Source organism: Grampus griseus, assembly GCF_964374135.1.
Source record: "Grampus griseus genome assembly, chromosome: 11".
Taxonomy (NCBI): domain Eukaryota; kingdom Metazoa; phylum Chordata; class Mammalia; order Artiodactyla; family Delphinidae; genus Grampus; species Grampus griseus.
In genome coordinates, this window is record NC_139005.1 from 68,554,822 (window position 1) to 68,561,471 (window position 6,650).

A 6,650-nucleotide genomic window follows, 5' to 3' on the forward strand; every position below is an offset into this window, starting at 1 on the left:
TTTAAATTCCCTTTTGGTAAGTTTGTTAATCCTTTTTAAAAATATGTTAGTTGATAGGAATAAAAGATGGAGGAGGATATCAAAGGAATCTTTGATTCAAGGTGATAAAGTCTTATGGATCCTGGATCTCTATGTCCAATATTCTGTGGGTACCTGTAAAATTTTAAGTTGAAAAACAGTAATATTTAATAAGGAAAAATATTTAAAATACCAAAGACCCTTTCTTATTAATTTTTAAGATGCAAACTCTTTCTACAGAGTGTAAAACATATGACTGTCCTTGACCTTTCAGAGCTTATTATTTCCAGAAGTATAAGAATTGTAAAGTACACAAGGGCTTCACACACATTTTCTTTTAGCTAACTTCTTCCTTCTTGCAAAAATCTACTTTGATCTCAGATATACCCCACTGCATAATGTTGACTCAGTTCATTCGTAAGTAAGTAGAATTTTGAGACCCTTTTTCTTAATTCTTCCTTTTTCCCCTCTCTGACTAAAGTACGTCCCTTATTTTATTGCTTATAGAATTATATACACAATTGCATGCCATCCCTGTAAATCTGTCTTATACAGAATTTCATCTGTTGGCATGTTCATCTATTTATTCATTTGATATTAAGGGAAAAGACATTAAGGGATATATTGGGGGAGGGGAAATTTTGCCTCTCCCCTCTTAGTTCTTTTGGTTGGTGATTAAAATGACATAAGACAGATTCACAGGAGAAAAAAAGTTTATTATTTTCATACAGCAAATCCACATAAATATGAAGAATTCCAAAGACAACAAGGCAAGGTGAGATATATATATATTATTCTGGACTAAGAAGGAGGTAGGGATCTGAGGTTTTAAGGGGAAGTAAAATAATTCAAAGGAAGATAAAAGGAGTTGTTTGGTAAACAAATGTTTGCGGGTCATCCAAAGACAATAGGACGCAGAGAGGACTTTGATCAAATGGGCTTGGCTAGGTTCCTTCCTGTCTAGCACACCTAATACTTGACTATAGTTATCAGTGGTGATAGCTCCTTCCTGGGACAGGCCTCCTATCTTAAATTCTTTTAGGCAGTAAGGGAGGAATTCAAAGGTTCTTCCTGAGTCTTTTGGGCTTTCATTTTTTCAGCTCAAAGTAATCTGCATGCTGGAGTGGCACATCTTGTGGCAACGTACCCTGAATCCCATCAGACACAAACATTAATGAAACATACAATATCTGCTTTTAACGAGCTTATATCTACTATAGAGATAGGTGCATCCCAAATAACTGCACCACGCTGCACAATGTAAATGACCCAACATCCTTACAATAGGAGAGACCAGGAACGTTGGATACAAGTGAACTTAGAGTTGAGCAGAAATGGAGTGGGCCACAACAAACATAAGGAAAAACATAAACAGATTCAGGAAGTGGTAAAAATTTGTGATATTTGTGTGTACATTCTCTCAAACAACTCAAGAACAACACTGCCATCACCTTGGCATTTTCCCCTTTCTCCATTTCTGTTTGCATTATATCTCATCTCCTTTCTCTATTCAGATACAGACCAAGTAAGTACACAAGGCATATCTACGAACCAATGAGACTATTCTTTTTTTTAATTGAAGTAGAGCTGATTTACAATATTGTTTTAGTTTTAGGTGTACAGCACAGTTGTTTGCTTTGTTTTGTTTTTGCAGATTATATTCCATTATGGGTTATTATAAGATATTGGGTGTAATTCCCTGTGCTATACAGTAAATCCTGGTTGCTTATCTATTTTATGTATAGTAGTTTGTTAATCCCATATGCCTAATTTGTCCCTCCGCGACTCCCCTTTGGTAACCATAAGTTTGTTTTCTATGTTTGTGAGTTTGTTTCTCTTCTGTATTCATTTGTATTATTTTTCAGATTCCACATATAAGTCATATCATTTGGTGTTTGTCTTTCTCTGTCTGGCTTACTTCACTAAGCATAATATTCTCTAGGTCCATCCATGTTGCTGCAAATGGCAATATTTCATTCCTTTTTACAGCTGAGTAATATAGTGTGTGTGTGTGTGTGTGTGTGTGTGTGTGTGTGTGTGTGTGTGTATACCACGTCTTCTTAAGCCAATTGTCTGTTGATGGGCACTTGGGTTTCTTCCATGTCTTGGCTACTGTAAATAGTACTGCTTTAAACATTGGGTTCATGTATCTTGTCAAAGTAGAGTTTTCCATTTTTCTGGATATATACCCAGGAGTAGAATTACTGGATCATATGTTAGCTCTATTTTTAGTTTTTTTAAGGAACGTCAATACTGTTTTCTACAGTGGCTGCACTAATTTACATCCCCACCAACAGAGTACAAGGGTTCCCTTTTTTTCCACATCCTCTGCAACATTTATTTGTAGACTTTTTGATAATAGCCATTGTGTCCAGTATGAAGTTGTCTATTTTAAAAAGTGACTAAACATATGAGAGCTTCTCCTCAAAATTGGATCAGGAAGCTTTAAAAATGATATCCCAAAAATTCTATCATTCACTGCTAGAAAAAAAATGGAATTCTTTGACGGAACTGCTGTTAGATTTACATTAAAAGTCAGAGAAAGAGTCTGTCATACTTTATCTTATAATCTTAATGAAAAAGACAGAGTGCTGGGTAACGCAATGAAAAGAAAAATTCTTTAACTTAACCATATAACTATTCATCATTTTTAGGTTTGTATGTGTTTCATTGTTTCCAAAATTAAAATATATACTCTAAGAAAATACACTCATTAAGATCTGGTGAAGATTAACAGGAAGACTGTGAAGGAAAGTCTGAAAGAGAAGCATTCCCAAAATATTCTGAATAGTAGACATATCGCTGGAATAACTGAAAAACTTCTCATGGTGACTATTTTGAAGAGGCCAACACGGGTTGGATACAGAAATAGTTTCATGCAGTTAGGGATTATGTATGTTTAATTTGTACTATTTCCCCCTAGAGCTCAGTAATTATTAGTTGAATAGATGAATAAATATAACCACTGAAAAACTGAAATAAGCTAATTTTCCAAATAGTTTTTGCTGGAAGAAAACAACCTGACATATAAGAAATTGTGATTTGTGAGACATGAATTATCTAAAGGTCTACATTTTTTGGATCATCTAATGATAAACTGTTTGCATAATAACTTTACTGATACATGGATAAGAGCATTTGTTTTAATCTGACAAGCTTGGAGTTATGCCATAGCTCTTTTACTTAGTTGTGTAACTTCTCATAGTTATATGACTCTTAACTTAGTTTCCTCAATAGACATTGGTCTGTTACTCCTTTTGCTTTTTTCCATGCAAATAGAAAGGTAAGGAATGTATTGAAGTTTAAAGATATTACAGTAAAATCACCCACCATTTCATGAAGAAAAAATTTAAAAGACAGTGTTATTCATGAGTCTCCCTCAAATTAATTATCTGAAAATTGTTGTATTTCTTCTACAGATTTCTAGTCTTTGCAGGAAAAAAATTAAAAATAACATCTTTGGCCACTGTTGCATATTTTTTACATATCCAATGAATAATCATACATAGGATATCTTTTGGCATAGTTTAGTTTAAAAATTCCTGTCAGACTACCCAAAGTTCACATTCTTATGAAAAAAAAAATCAATGTCTAATGGAAACAAAATTTAAATGCAACTTTCTATTTTAAATGCCTAAAATGTACTTAACTACATATACAGATTTATAATGCAATAATCTTAGGCAACCTTTACAAAATTTAAAACTTAAAAAGTGATGCTAAATATGTATTTGCATGCATTTAGAGTTCCTTTTCTATTATAAGCAAAAAAAAAGAAGTGATAGTACATTAATATTATCACAAGTAAAATCATTTACATTCTCTTATCTCACTTTGTTTCTCCCACCTCCTGCTCCTGTCTGGGATGGCTATAGGAAAATATTGGGTGGGGTTGCAGTAACATTGAAGTTTCCACAGTAACACGTAAGTCTTGGGGGAAAATGTATATCTCTTCTTCAATAGGCCATAAGCTCTACTTGGAGAATGACATTATCTTACCAATCTCACATTCTCAATGTTTAAATTTGTCTGTCAAATAAATGAACTGAAGTATGACAGAATAATATTGTATAATAACTACAAGTATTTTACATTATTACACGTTTGGTTGTTTTTTCGTTTTTTGCCTTTTACCCCAAGTCCCTATATTTACTGAGTCAGAGGCATATCTTTCTTATATAGCTGCTGCATATAGCCAAAAGATATAAATGCAGTTTCTGAGTAGATTTGTAAAAACCTAGTATATGAGACAATTTGAAAGCCAAATTAATTTCAAAATTTTCAAGATCCAACTTTTCTGAAAGAGAAATTTTTTAGGAATGCCAAAAGCTTGCCTGAAGAACTTAGCCCGTAAAAGTATGCCATAAACAAAGATTTAAAGGTGTAATCGACTATTGCCAAAAGTGTATTACTGTTACTACGAAGCAGGAATGTCCAGGGAGGATGTGAAGTAGTGGGTGATAAATTTTTCATATTCTACCAGTCACATGGGCAGTAGGATAATCAGAATCAATTAACTGCACAGTCCCTGCCAAGTTATCACCATCCACTCCTGGGAGAGTAAAGTTGGCAACAAGCTATCATATTGCTCTTCACCTGTACCTAGGAGTTGCGTTAGCTGTCCTCATCACTAACTGATAAGGGCCTCCTGTCTACAACGGAGTAACAGGTGAGAGCAGGGGTCAAGAAAATACTGCCCATGAATCTAATACAACCCACGGTCTGATTTTGTAAATAAAATTTTATTGGAACATAGTCATGCCCACACATTTACATATCTCCTATGGTTAATTTTGTGCTGCAACAACTGAATCACTTTGTATGGATTGCAAAACCTAAAATATTTACTATTGAAAAAATTTGACAACCACTGTTCCAGAGATTAAATCTGAATTGAAGATGCAGAGTGCCCCAGATCACTCCATCTATGTTTCATTTGCACGGCACTAATTTTTTTATTACATGGTGTGACAAGATAGACATCTCCCCATTCAAAAAGGAGATTATTTAGTAAGTAACTATGAGATTATAAGTAATTATGAGATTAATTGCTAAGAATGAAAAAGTTTTACATAGAAACAGGGAGATGGAGGGGTAGTAGTTGAGAGGGAAACAAAAGCAAAAGATAAATGTAGAATATATATCAGGAAACAGAATAGAATAAAACACAAAAGACTTGTATTATTTAATAATAATAAGACTTGTATTATTTAATAATAATAATAGGGCTTCCCTGGTGGCGCAGTGGTTGGGAGTCCGCCTGCCGATGCAGGGGACAGGAGTTCGTGCCCCGGTCCGGGAGGATCCCACATGCCGCGGAGCGGCTGGGCCCGTGAGCCATGGCCGCTGAGCCTGTGCGTCCGGAGCCTGTGCTCCTCAACGGGAGAGGCCACAACAGTGAGAGGCCTGCGTACCGCAAGGAAAAATAATAATAATAATAATAATAATAATAATGTAGAATGGTCAACACTGAGAAATTACTAGTATGGAGATTCCTAGGGATTTCAAGCAGAAGTAGAAAGGAGAAATAAGCCCAGGATATTCAATCACCTCTATAAAAACTAAGAGAAAAAAATACTTGATCTTCAGTTTTTATACTCAAGTACTTTGTATTCCAATTATAAATGTCGCAAATATTCTCATCCATAAAAGATCTGATGAGCCCTAATGGAGAGAAAGAGGGACAGGCTACATGATCATGAAATTTAGCCAATCGAGACAGAGACCCGTGTTAAACGACAGACGTGAACATTAATTTAAACAAGGAAATAAGGTTCAAAATCTATAAGAATTATGTTGAGGAGAAAAATATAAATTAAAATCCAAAGATAACCTGACTAACAAAATCAGGAATTTAAATGGGAGAAAGAAAGAAAGAAAGGTATGAGAACGTTCTCATCTTTCATAGCAGAAAGATGAGGATTAAACTGTAATGAGGATTAAATTGACAGTATCAATTTAGGATACAGTCTAAATATGAAACTCATAGTCCAAAAAAGGATAATGACCCCACTTCTTCATGTTTTTGTATAATCCTTCTTATTTACTTTTAATGAGATCTTGTAGGAATTAATATTTATTGCTGTGAAAAGATATGTGTTGGTGCCAAACATTTACTTATTTATTTATTTTTTTGGCTGCATTGGGTCTTCATTGCTGCGCGCAGGCTTTCTCTAGTTATGGCGAGCAGGGGCTACTCTTTGTTGCAGTGCACTGGCTTCTCAATGCAGTGGCTTCTCTTGTTGCGGAGCATGGGCTCTAGGTGCGTGGGCTTCAGTAGTTGTGGCACGTGGGCTCAGTAGTTGTGGTTCGCAGGCTCTAGAGCGCAGGCTCAGTAGTTGTGGCCCACGGACTTAGTTGCTCTGCGGCATGTGGGATCTTACCGGACTAGAGCTCGAACCCATGTCCCCTGCATTGGCAGGTAGATTCTTAACCACTGTGCCACCAGGGAAGGCCATGGTGCCAAACATTTACATCTAGGTTCTAGAGACAGACTGAGTTCAAATCCAAACTCTATCACTTATGGTTTTATGACCTTGGCTAAATTACTTAGTTATCTAATAATAAAGTGCTTGGATAAACGCAAACACATTGAGAGTACTCAATATATGTTTTCTTTTTACTATGATTAT